Below are 14272 nucleotides of genomic sequence, written 5' to 3'. Positions count from 1 at the left end.
CTCTGGGCAAGCCACGAATCTGACCCAAAACTTTCGAGCAGCCCATATACACAGTTAGTAGCATCCAAAAGACAAGCAAGTCAACCAAAAGGTTGCTGTTCTTGCTACCAACTTCAAAATCATTTCTCCCAAAGATCCTTGTACAGAGAATGATTACAGTGTAATGAATAAGCTAATATATTGAATAGTAGTCTTATATATGTAGACACCAAAAACCAGAGTTTTCTTGAGATACCTTGACTTGTCATTCATTCACAGATTTAAAGCTGGCTGCATGCCTTGTTAGATTCAAGAGACACTCAGAGATCTCCCCACAGAATATCTCTCCTCTTCATCTCTGAAACATCTCCCTTCATCAGGAGAACTTTGTAAGATGGAGATGCTTCTAGGAGTGCTCATCCAAAAGGAGCTGATGTCTTAGTGATCTCTCAATTCTCTCCAGGCTTGAAGCACTTGCCGTCTGTGTCATTCTGTTCAATACTTTAATCAGATACTTCTTGAGTTATATATGAAGTATAATAGTACAGTATGACCCCAAGGACATAGCTATATATAAAATCTATCCATATCTATATTTTATATGCAGATCTGAGGTGTTAAAAAAGTGACCTATATAGACAGAAATACAACTACAGGGATATATTATATACTGAAATAGATACAGATACTTAAATAAATGCCAATAGAGACATAGAGATAAATAGATACAGATGAGTGGAGATAAAATTGTACTCCTTCTCTTAAAGAGCCCTGTCCCACTCATTTCTTCACATAGAAAAAGAAATATTTCAAAGTCATGAAAATATTCACCCATACAAATATTTCCGCACTCTGGGAACAAATGAGTTTGCGGCAAGATAACAGGAGGGGAAACGGGGCCACGCAGAGAGCTACACGTAACTACAGAGGGTTTGTGAGACTGAAAACATCTATCAAGTACACATCGAATTGTCTGTTTCACTGAAAAGGAGGATAAGAATGGAACAAAAGACATTCGGAGACATTTCAGCTTTCTCCATCAAAAATAATCACAGGAGAGAAAACCTTATTGTATTTCATGAAGTAGAAATATGTTATGGTTGGGTTATACTAAAACATGTTTTGTTTTTGTCCATATGGTGATTTATTGACCTTTTACACCAGGTTAATTATTAACGTAGTACTTACCTCATGAAGATGAACAGTTACTTCATTTGAATTTCAACTCAAGTTCAGATTTTTGCACAGTACCTTAGAATAAAAAGTGCCTTCTTTCAAACCACAAAAATCCTATTTCCAAAGGCAACAATACTGGGAGAAAACATAAAACCTGAGCAGGCCGCTGGGATATGCTGCTAAAAGCAAAGATCTCCGTGAGCTACTCTGGAGCCAAGTGACCAGTTATAATGCTTAGTTACCTTTCTGGAATGAAGTAGAGACAGATCATTCATCATGAATATAATTGGTCCAATTAACCTGTAAAGTCCTTGGCTTTGAGTTTCATTCATGCATTTGTGATAAAAGAGAATTCAGCAGATGGGAATAACCCACACAAGAGACACTCAGGAATTATTCGCAGCCCACAAGGGATAATGATAGTGATAATGATAAACCACACCACATCTCTCTCTGCTTCTAGGTCCAGGTGGAGAGCACAAGGGCTTCCCTGGGAGGGCATGTGCACACACCTGAGGTGCCGTGGGACTGTGCAAATTTTCGCTGCAAGGTCTGGGAAGTTTGCCAGGAAGGCAGACTAAGGAAGCTGAACAAAGATAGATAAACCATGAAATAATAGCAACAGAAGTCCACAGTCAATACAGCTGAGATGCAAGACTGTCCTTTACACACTGTAAAGGAAGGAGTCTAAAGCTTGGGGAGGCAGGAATGGTGGTGTAGTTTAAGCATGTGCAACCTATTCAACCATCAGCTAAAACTGTGATTCTGAAAACTTTTGACCTAAGCCACCCTACACTCTTAAAAAAATTACTGAAGACCCCAAAGAGATGTTGTTTATGTAGGTTTTATCAATCAATATTTACCATTTCATTCAGATATAAAAATAAGAAATGTTTTTATTAATTCATTTAAAATAAAGAATATACCCATTGCATGTTAACATAAAATAGATTAATAAATACAGATAACTATATTCCCATACCAAGAAAAATATGGTGAGCAGAGTTCTATATTTTTAGTTATATTATATTATATTTATAAATGTCTGGCTTTAACAAGACAGCTGAATTCATATATATGTTCTCAATTCAGTGTACAGTTTATCTTAGGACAACGCAGATGTTATGGACACCCACCCTCCATGGAGTCAAAAATCCACATGTAATTTATAGTCAGCCCTCCATATACACGGCGCCTTTGTATCTGCAGTTTCGCGTTGTGGATTCAAACAGGGGACTGGACTGTAGTATTTACTATTGAAAACAATTCACATAGAGATGGACCCACGCAGTTTGAACACCTGCTGTTCAAGGGTCAACTGTCTCAAGATACATTGTTTGGGTTGTTTGGGTTGAAGCATATGAAGAAAATTCAGCCTTAAACACACAGGCAATTAGAAAAGAGGAGAATATTTAAATCGTCTCCAGACAATTGTGATACTCTTTTCTGACACTATAACAAAACCCAAATAGTATTCTTCAAGTTAACTTCAATGTAAAATATACAGCCAGTATCTGTAAAATCACGGGTTCTGATGAAAATACTGAGTGTATGGACTCCATGAAAGTGTCAAGACCACCCCACCCCCCGCAGCAAGTTCCCTAATCTGCGCTCTGAGAACCCATCATGAAATAAGCACAGGAAATGTGTGAGAGATGTAATTATAGATTTATGTAAAACGTACAGTGAGAGGAAAGTGAGAGAGTCAGCATCAGATTTATAAGGGAAATAAAATAGTGTAATGGTCTGGCAAGGTTTGTACAAAGGAAGAGAGATTAATTTGTGCTGAGACATCGTAAACACTGATTGACTAGTAAGCTGTTGCTTCTCAGCTTCAAGCCCACTCGCATACTGCGCTTCAGGATACTTTGACTGGGACATGGCAAACCACTAGGCAGAGGGAGGCTGGAGGCCTGGAGAGGAGGAACAGACTTGCTCCTTTCTGCTTTCACTTTCTGTTCCATGAGTGTCACCCTAGAGATGCTTCTTCACCCCAATATAGCAATGTTGTTCCTGCAGTAGCATTTGATGCCAGCTTGCAGTCTTTCCAACACCTTGTTACAGCACCTCAAAGACACACACCTCAAATATATGGGACTCAAGATCATGTGGTAGGTGAGGAGGGGAGGGCCCCTGAACTTCCCTGAAGAGCTGCAATTTCTCTGAGGTAGGTGTGTTAGCTTTTCAGGCTCTTCAAATTTTTTAAGTTTTAATAATCTCAACTTTCCCCCCTTTTTTTTGCCCCAGCCCTACATGCTGTAGCTGCTTCCTAAAGTTGCTACTTCTTTCATACTCAAGTTTTCCTCTTGGTCTTTTCAGTGCTTCAGCCATTCAAATAGCAATTCTTTTCACTTAAATTTTCTCTGTCAATATAATTGCTGGGGTTTCTGTCTCCTGGTAAGACCCTCACTGATACAAAAAAAAATTTCTTTCTTAACAAGAAAACCATAAATGCAGACTTGGAAGTATGCAAAAATTAACTCATGAATGAATGAATTATAATACATTGAGTCCTTTTAATACATGAGTCCTTTTCCTCAAAACCCTTAAAGTTTATTGGAGAGAAGACCTGTTTCAAAACCTGCTCTCTTTTGTTTAAGTTCTTAGCACATTCTGTCTTTTATTCCCCTGATTGGCTCCCGCACAAATTAAATCCAGAAAGCCCTAACTTGAGGCAGGCGTGGTAATAATCATTCTTAATCTCATTTATCCTCCCTGGAATCCCATATCTACCACTATCTCCATGTACAGGTAGGAGACTGGTTTAGGAAGCTTAGATCACTTACCTGAGGCACCCAGATGGCAGGAGCCGGAACTGGGGATTTAAATTAGGCCCTCTGTCTGCAGACACTCCAGATAAAGGAAAACAAAATCTTCCTTGGAGATTGCTTTCATCGTTGCAATAACAAGTTGTAATAAAATATGAAAAATTTAAAAATGGAACTACATTTGCTTTCACGCCCCCAACTAAGAGGGATGCTGCTGGCAGGCTGATCCAGTACCCCACTTCACACACACCAGATAGACTATTCACATGAAGACAGCAGGTCTTGTCTGATTTTCTCCCAGAGGTTTATCTCAGACTTACCAGTTTTCAGTTTCTGTAACCCTTGCTGAACCTGCTGCAATGCATTATCTTGAAAGCGTCAGCTCCATCTGGCTGTCACCCTTTCATGTTTAGACTCCTGTGCCATCAGTGGACTTCTGGCCACTGGTTCCTCCTGCTTTCCGTCCTGCCTCCACACAGCTACTCTGATGATTCTCCAAGAACTTATACCATATTTTCACTCTAGTATCTTAAGGTCTATCCTATTGGTTCCCCATTTTCTACAAAATTGAAACCGTTCTGTATATGGGTGAACTTAAGCTGTGTGCCTGTTTTAATTCAAGTTATTTCAGGGACCATAAGGAGAGACACAAGTGTGGGGGCATAAATGTAAATTTACACACAGAACCAAGGAGCTTCCTTGGGCAGCGCTCAGCCTCGGGGAAAAAGGAGTCCAGTTGTGCAGACTTCATCCAAGAGCATGGGGGCAGAGGTGATTGTGGAACATCGTGGACTAAATCGTTATTCAGCCATCAAAGGGAAGGAAACCTTGCTATTGTGAAAACAAACGTGGAGGACACATTGCTGAATAGAAAGATTCTGAGGCAGAAAGAAAAATACTGCAGGAACTCACCTATGTGTTAAGTCAAAAAAGTCAAACTCCTAGAAGAGAGTAGGATGGTAGTTGCTGGGGCTGGGCAGTGGGAGAAATGGGGAAATGTTGGTCTAAGGGTACAAACTATCAGTTTTAAGATTAAGTTCTGGGGGTATAACCTACAATGTGGTGACTGTAGTAAATAATACTGTATTGTACACTTGAAATCACCTAAGTGCTCTTACACAAAAATATGGTAACTACATGAAGTGATGGATGTGCTAATCAGCTTAATGGTCACAATCATTTCACAATGCATATTAAAGCATCATGTTGTACATCTTAAATATATAAAATGTGTTTTGTTTGTAAATTTCAAAAGCATTGTCTTTTGATGGCGTATGCAAGGATTCGTATCTGAACCTTGGAAAGAAAAGGAAGAAACGATAGTATGTCGGTCAAAGTGCTGTATCTTAGAGCCTCTGTAAAATCTACAAATCTCTCCTGCATCATGACTTCAAGTCTTTGATCACGACAGGTGGGATAGGAGAGCACCAAATACAATTAGTGACATTGTGCACGAATGACATGTTTACAGATTTTACTTTTCTGTATAATTATTTATGTCCACATATGCACAGTCAAAAAATACATTCCGACTTCATCCTAGCAAGGAAAGACACTTTCCTTGGAGAACTTTTGCCACCTTGTGGTGTGTAAGAATAACGCCATGTGCAGAGTATCTGTACAAGAGGCACCTTCCACCAGCCAGGCTCTGCCGCTCCAAATACTCACAGAATCCAAGTCCTCCCAAGCGTCCACGACCAAGAACCCCAACCTCGTAGCCCTTATCATGCTGAACAATTTACATGTATTTGCAGCTGTCTGTTTCCCTGCCTCTTCCCTAAACCACAACCCCCAAGAAAGCTGGGTCCAAATCTACCTTTGCTCACCAGTGCGTTATACCCCTGCCCTGGCCCGGCCCCCTGCATGGTACCCAGCATGGGAGCACATGATAAATTCATGCTGAGCGAGTGAGTTAGTTAATATGCTGAAACATATTCATCTCTGAGTTATTGTTTAAGTTAAAAAAAAAAACAATGCCACAGTGTGTACAGTATCTTTCCATTTGCTGGGGTGTGCAAAGATACATCCATACATATTCCTGTAAATGGATACAAATCCTCTGAGAGGAAACACAGAACTGTTCATACTGAACCATGTCAGACAGGGAAGCGGGAGGTCTGGGCTGCAACCATCACTTCTTATCATGTACTCATTTGCATAACTTATTGGAATATTTACCGTGTGTGTACTATTTTTAATATAAATGCATAAACAATAAATAGTATAGTGACTGCTGAATGTAGACAACAAATTACTCATACTTTTTTATGATGTGAAAGGGAGAAACTAAACCTCCACATTCTTCTTTTATTTTTTTACCTGTATATAGTTAAGGTGTATAACATGATGAGTGGCATACATATACACAGTGAGATAATTATTACAGTCCAGCTGATGAACATATCTATTTCCTCACATTATTATCATTTTTGGGGTGTGGTGAGAACACCTGAGATCCAACCTCTTCACAAATTTCCAGTATAATATGCAGAAACTATTAACTAGAGCCACCATGCCGTACATTCAATTTCTAGAACTTATTCATCCTTACACAACTGAAACCTTGCACCCTGTGACTAAGATCCCTCTATTTCCCCCATATCTCTGCCCCCGGTAACCTCTGTTCTAACCTCTACCCCTATGGATTTGACCTTTTTAGATTTCACATGTAAGTGAGATCATACATTATTTGTCTAAGTCTGGCTTATTTCACTTAAGATAATATTCTCCAGATTCATCCATGCTATTGCAAAACACAAGATCTCCCTCATTTTTAAAGCAAATTATATAGGCATAGATACATAGATATAATTATGATTTCTTTACCCATTTATCCATCAAGGACATTTAGATTATTCAAGGCATTGCTTTTATTTTCTTTGTGTACTGAGGAGTGGGATTGCTGGATCACATGGTAGCTCTGTTTTTAGAGGAAGCCCCATACTCTTCCATAATGCCTGCAACAATTTACATTCCCATCAAAAGTGCACAGGGTTTGCTTTTACCCACACTTAGACTACACTTATCTTTTGTCATTTTGGTAATAGTCATCCCAACAGGTTTGAGGTGATATCTCACTGTGGGTTTAATTTGCGTTTTCCTGATGACTAGTGATGCTGAGCATAGTTTTATACACCTATTGGTCATTTGTATGTCTTCTTTGGGAAAAAAATGTCTATTCAAGTCTTCTGTCCATTTTTCAGTCGAGTTGTTTGTTTTTTGTTGTTATTGTTGTTTATTTATCTATTTATTTATTTATTTATTTATTTACTATTAAGATGTTTGAGTTCCTTAACTATTTTGAATATTAACTCCCTACCAGATCTATGATTTGCAAATATTTTCTCCCAACACATATGCTGTCTTTATATCATGTTGATTGTCTTCTTTGCTGTGCAGAAGCATCTTAATTGGCTATAGTTCATTTTAGCTTTTGTTTATTTTAGCTTTTGTTTTCTGGGCTTCGGTGCCATATTCAAAAAACCATTGCAAACACCAGTGTCAGGGATCTTTCCCCTACATTTTCTTCTAGTTTTTACAGTTTCAAGTCTTACATTTACATCTTTAATCCATTTTGAGTTGATTAGTGCATATGCTGTAAGACCGGGGTCCCCCATCTCTCCTTTGCATAATGACACATGCGTTTTTATTGCAACCTTCTCATTTTTATCTTAAACCTTAGCACCGTAATGTCTATTTGGACTTATGTCATCACTTCAGGACCCCCCTCCAAGCTAGTTTAAGGTTTGCTCTGTCACATGTTTGCTCTACTTAGTGTGTGTATGTGTGTGCATAGTATGCATGTGTGTATATATCTGTCTACACATGCCTTGCATTGGCTAAACTACATTTTCTGCATTTTTTTAACTTTCAAGTCAGAAGCATCTGACCAATAAGTATAAATGTCACATATATCATTATGAAAATAATATTGCTGTGAGATAATAAGCCATATATGAATGTTGTATTCAGCTTTAGGGTTTGCATTTAATTTTAAAGTGTTCACCTCCTTTCACATTTATTTACACTATATTCCTATTTACCACGTGGGGAGGGGGCTTTTTTATATAACACCTCATTGTTAATAAGTCAATACCTGTTCTGTTTCTGGCACGTTCTTTTTGTGAATTAATTCTTTTTTTAATTTTGAAAGACATATATATTACATGTATTAAAAAAGTAAAATATATTTGCATAGCTATGTCCATTAAGAATATTATATCAATCAAATATATTACAGAGGAGAGATTCATTTAAAATTCATTTGGATACAAAAGAGAACAATGTAGAGGTAATAGAGAACAAGGGTCATTATGTCATTATTCCCCTGAGTGCTCAAAACTATTCTCTTCCCTTTATTGGCTTCATCAGAAAGGACCAGGAAGCACTGACTTTCTTTTCAAAAATTCTTCTTAAATGCTCTATCATAAATTTCTAAAATTCCACAAAGACATGATTATCTTTTTTTTTTAATAGAAGTTCCTTTGGGAATAGTCATGAGTTAATCATAAAAACTTTCATATTCCCTTTCAGTGTGATTAGCTTTTTGAGTTTTCCTTCCTTCTTTCTTTCCTCTCTTGTTTTATGAAAAGGTACCATGTACCCTACAAGGAATGATTGCTCTAAATATCAGGAGGGCCAGGTTCTTAACCAGACTGAGCTTCCAGCTAACCCCATGACTCTGAGCAGATCAATTCTCTACTTCTTAGCAGATCATCTCTAAGGTAGTTTTCACTTCTAACATCTCTGTGACTCAAAAACAAAAAACAAAAACAAAAACAAAAACAAACCCTATACATGAGTTTGGAACCTGAGCATTCAGTAGTTAACTCTTCAGAGAAATAATTAGAGCAAAAAGATGAAGTAAAATATGCCAGTGTGAGACTAAGGCTGCAAGACCCAACATTTTTACTGATCTTTCTAACAAGATGGCCTTGGGCATTATTAAGACTGATTGGGTGCTCAGAGATGGGCAATTAATAAACTAAAAAGAAATTATTTGCCTCACCCCTAAACAAGTTTCAGAGGAGCTAATTAATGAAGACACTTCAAAGTAAGAAAACTTCTTGGGTGATAATTGCTGTTCCGCATCAAATTTAGCTCCTGGGGCCTGATACAAGTCAGACAACAAAGCACTGGCCCTGGGGATAGGCAATGCCTTTGTAAATTGATGGAAGGCAGGAAGGCGGCTTTCTAACAGTATCAGCTCATTGATCACCATCCTGGCTTCTTGGATTAGATCTTTTGCCCTACAAAACAAACAACAGAAAACTTCATTCCAATTTAGAAAATAGTGGCAAACCCAGAAGATTAAATTAATTGGTAAAAATCAGAAGATGGAGACAAGGCTGTAATTCAAAATCTTCCTATGTTGAAGAACATGTGTCTTGATCTGAAAGGGCTATATATTTCATTTTTTCCATTACATGACATTTCAGAAAAGGCAAAAAATCAGACAGAGAAAAAGATCAGTGATTGCCAGGGGTTCAGAGGACAATGGATATGCTGAGCAGGTGAAGCACAAGAGATGTTACCATGGAAAATTAGGTAAAGGATACATGTGATCTCTGTATTATTTCTTACTGTTGCATGTGAGTCTACAATTATCTCAAAATAAAAAGCTTAATTAAAACAGAACAAAACAAAGTAACGTGTGTCTAAATTGGAATACCGGCTCTTGATCTCAAGCAAGTTATTTAAACCTCTTGAGCATCAGTTTCTTCAACTGTAGCAACAGGTTAGATAATGGTGCCTGCAATGAAGAATTAAAGGAGGCAGTGTGTATACTGTGCCTGTATCACAGTAAGAACTCAATAAACATTCATCATCATTTTATTGTTTAATCATCACTCTTATTCTCACTCAGGCTGTTGCACTAGTTCCTCCCAGGTCCGCTCACCTCTACCCATTCTTCACCCCTGACCATTGTACACAAAGCCACCTCTCCGACTGGGTAGCCCTGCATGTTAGAAATGTTGACCTCTTCCTGGAAAAGGAATAATGTCCCAACTCCCCAAACTAATTAGACCATAATCTGACTCCATCTTTTTTGCCTTTCACACGCCGCACTTTACGTCACAGTTCCTGTAATCCCGGTGACCCCTTACTTGTCATCATTATGCCCTTCCATGTGCCAATCTTTCCACCTGGCACTCTCCTCACCTTTGCCGGATGTCCACGTCCTACCGTCACTGCCAATCTCAAGGGTTACCTCCTCCACCATGGTTAGTCACCGCCTAGTCTGATATGAAGTTTCCTTGTTTCCTTCCTTCCCTCCTTACTTCCTTTGGGTCATCATCACTGTGTTTCCTTCTTATGACACTTACATTCCATCATGCATTTTAGTTGTTTGTACATTAGCTGGCTTTATTGGGTTGGGAAATTACTAAGGATAGAGACTATCTTTTTGGCTATTTTTGTTAAAAGTAAAAGCAAATGCCAACAAATGGTAAAGCAGTTTAGACTTCGTAAATGATCCTTAGTTTGTTCCTCAGAAATGGCTGTAATTCCGTCCTATAAATGAGAAAATGAGGCCTTCCTAGGAGCGAGGTAGCTTCTGGAGATCACAGATAAAATGAGTGACAAAGTTAAGTCTTAAACTCTACTCTGTGACTTCCTATGCAGTCATCTTCCCAAGCCAGTATTTTCTTAATCTTATGTGTACAAGGTCAAGGGTCCTGTATCAGTGTTGTCAACGGTCTCACTCCCTCAGGCTTCCCACATAAACACATATCTGCCAGGGGATTAGTTGGATCTCAATTTTACAAAATTATGCAAAAATTACAGGCATTTAACTTTCCCAATCCTCTCCTCTCTCCCCACTTTCTGCTCCTTCCCTCTCCCCAAACACAGTCTTTCCCACCAGCAGGTCCACAGGCCCAGAACCTCCTAAGAGCCTGTAGAAGGACCTCATCATGACACTGGGGCCTCAAGGTTAAAACCAGGGAAGTCAAAATGTGGAGCAGAGTAGTGAATGTTTCTTTTACATGAGGAAATGATAATAAATTAAATATCTGAAGCCTGCACTCTGTCAAGGCAACATTTAAAACAATGTTATTGACTGATAATGAGTAATAAATAGATTAACCAGGCTTCTCCTCAAATTCCAGCCTAAACCAAAACTGAATAAAAGGAGAGTTACTACCCTTGAAAAGGACAGTGGTGAATTAAGTAGACACTCTGAAGAGAATTTCAGGGTCCTTTTTAAGTAGATAGTATTAAAACACTCTCATTCTAGAAAGCTTAAACAATAATGAAACAGAGAGAAAAAGTTTTAAAGTCATATGTGATCTCATTATACGAATAAAACTGCTACTAATTTAGATGGCTCATTTTTCTTCTTCTTTTTTTAATATTTCTTCCTTGTTTAGTGTTTTGAAAACAGGTATATAACATTTTATTTTTACTTCTTATTTAACCAGGTAACAGATAATACCTTCATGGTTTTGTAGACACTTGATTGAGACTGGTAATAGCTAAATCATATTTCTTTATAAAGGACATAATGCTCTAGTTCACTGGGCTTAAATGTTCAATAGAGGGAAATAACTATTTTAGTAGTTCATTTTCCCATCTGTCACTCGGAGCATCTGGGCCTGCAACTTTTACTTTCAAGGATGAAAGTCATAAAAAGACATTTTCAAATCATTATGAAGTGCCCCCTTTTTTTTTTTTTTTTTTACAAAAAATAGAGACTTGGATACTTCATTAAGGCAGAGTATGTTCCCTTAGTCTACATAAATCCTGTCAGTTTTTTTTAATCATTATAAAATATGTACAACATAAAATTTATCATTTTAACCATTCAGGTGTATAATACGGTGACATTAAGTAAATTCACACTGCCCCACAACCACCACCACCATCCATCTCCAGCATTATTTTTTCACCATCCCAAACTGAAACGCTGTACCTGTCATCAGTAACTCCATACTATCCCTTCCCCCACCCGGTGACCACAGCTCTCCTTGCTGTCTGTGTGAACTTGACTACTCTTAGTACCTCTTCTAAGTGGAGTCACACAGTATTTGTCCTGGCTTATTTCACTTAGCTTAATGTCTTAAACTCCATCCATGGTGTAGCACGTGTCAGAATTGCATTCCTTTTAAGGTTGAATCATATTCCATTGTATGGATATACATTTGATTATCCATTTTTTTGTCAATGGGTTTTTGGGTTGTTTCCACATTTTCGACTACAGTGAATAGTATTGCTATCAGTATCAATCACCTTTTCAGACATGCAAAGACAAAGCAAGGATTTTCTGCTGAGATAAGGATGAATATGATCACATAAATATTAGTCATTTATAAACATTCATTCAAAAAATAGTCTTAAGCAACTACTCTGTGGCATAGGAATGATAGTGAACAAAAAGAGCTTTTCAATAGATGTACCATTTTCATTATAATGAGAAATCTCAGCATTGCATTTGTCAAGAAGAGAAAACAAACAGCTTTAACATCATGTCTTTCAATTTAATGTCAGTTCTTTAAATATTTAAGAGATGTAAAAATTGAATTTTAAATTATTACTAAAAATTATTCTTCATGCTGTACACCAGAAATTAACACAACATTGAAAATATACTATAATTCAATTTAAAAAAAAAATTAATTATTCCTCAGACATTGTTCACAGTCATTTCAACCAAAAACCTAAGGTAAAAACTGTTGGAAACAAACTCAAGTTTCCCATTCAAAATTTTGGAAAAAATTATTTATAGCTTTTATATAAATTCAAAACATCTTCCCCATCATTTTGTATATTGTTATTATATATTTTAAAATAATAAAGTATCTGAACAAGTCCCATTTAGATACCCCAGTCCTCTCCCACTGTCTTCAGGGTGCTGAAGAGTTATCATTTTTTTCTTTTACTGTGACATGGACTATGTTGAGCACTGCCATGATTAATTTTATATGTTAATGTGGCTGAAACACAGTGCCCACATATGTGGTCAAACATTATTCTGGATGCTTCTGTGAGGGTGTTTTTGGATAAGATTAACATTTAAGTGAACTTGAAGTAAAATTAATCGCACTCCATCATGTGGGCAGGACTCATACAATCAGGTGAAGGCTTGAATAGAATAAAAGACTGATCTTCCCTGAGCAAGAGGGAATCCTGCCGCAGACGGCTTCTTTCAGATCTGAACTACAACATCGGCTCCTCCTGGGTCTTTAGCCTGATGGTCAGATCAGACATGAACTGTCTCGTGGACTCTTCCCTGCACCTCCAGTCTGCCATCCACACTGCAGCTCCTGCAGCATCTCGAGTTAATGCCTTAAAGTAAACCTCATTCTACCTTTACACCCACCTCCTATTGGTTCTGTTTCTCTAGAGGACCCTGACAAACACAAACATCAGTGCTAATAGCAAACAACTAGTGCTCGTTACCTACCAAGGCACCATTCTGGTCGTTTTACAAAAATAACTATGTAACCATGGTTATCATCATCCCCACTCTAAATGTGTGGTTATAGAAGCTCAGAGAGGTTAAGTAACTTGCCCAGGTTCACACAGCTAGTAGGTGCCACAGACAAAACATGAACCCATGTTTGGCTATTATCTAATATTTACTATACTGCCTCTCTAGAGCTAAATGAGAATACCACTTTTCAAACTGCAATTGAAGCCCTATAAATGGAAATATTCATAAAATCAGTTTAGTAGGTCATGACCAACATTGTTTAAAGGAATAGAATAGAATAAAATAAAGCAAGAGTCATCAGAGTTTTTCTATAAAGGGCTACTAGTAAATATTTTAGGACTTGTTGGAATACTGTCTCTGTGACAACTACCCAACTCTGCCCTTGTCACCCCAAATCAGCTATGGACAAGCATAAATCAGTGGCTCTGGTTTACATATTTTTGTCCCACAGAAGACATCCAGGTACATTTTTGTTGTAATGACCAGGGTGAAGGAAGCTATAGGTGTCTAAAAACTAGAGGCTAGGTAGTGATTAAACATCTTACAATGCAAAGAATGGTGCCCACAGCCAGTTATCCAGCCCAAAATGTCAATAATGGTGCTGCTGAGAAACTCTAATGTAAAGATGGCTGTCTTCTAATAGAACTTTATTTATGGACACCCAAATTGGAACTCCAAATAATTTTCTTAGGTGATTATTCTGCTTTTGATTTCCATTTAAAAATGTGAAAGCCATTCTTAGCTTGCACGCTGTACACACGCAGGTGGTGGGCTGGATTTGTCCCACCAGCCATGGTCTGTCAGTCCCTGAATGGTTTTCAGCACAGTTTTACATCTTGTCAAAGCAAAGAACATTAAACATGACAGGAGTACATTCCATCAAGATTTCAAAAAAGTCAGATCAGCTCATACACAG

Source organism: Vicugna pacos, unplaced genomic scaffold (genome assembly GCF_048564905.1).
Source record: "Vicugna pacos unplaced genomic scaffold, VicPac4 scaffold_21, whole genome shotgun sequence".
NCBI lineage: Eukaryota > Metazoa > Chordata > Mammalia > Artiodactyla > Camelidae > Vicugna > Vicugna pacos.
This window is presented reverse-complemented; position numbering follows the sequence as displayed.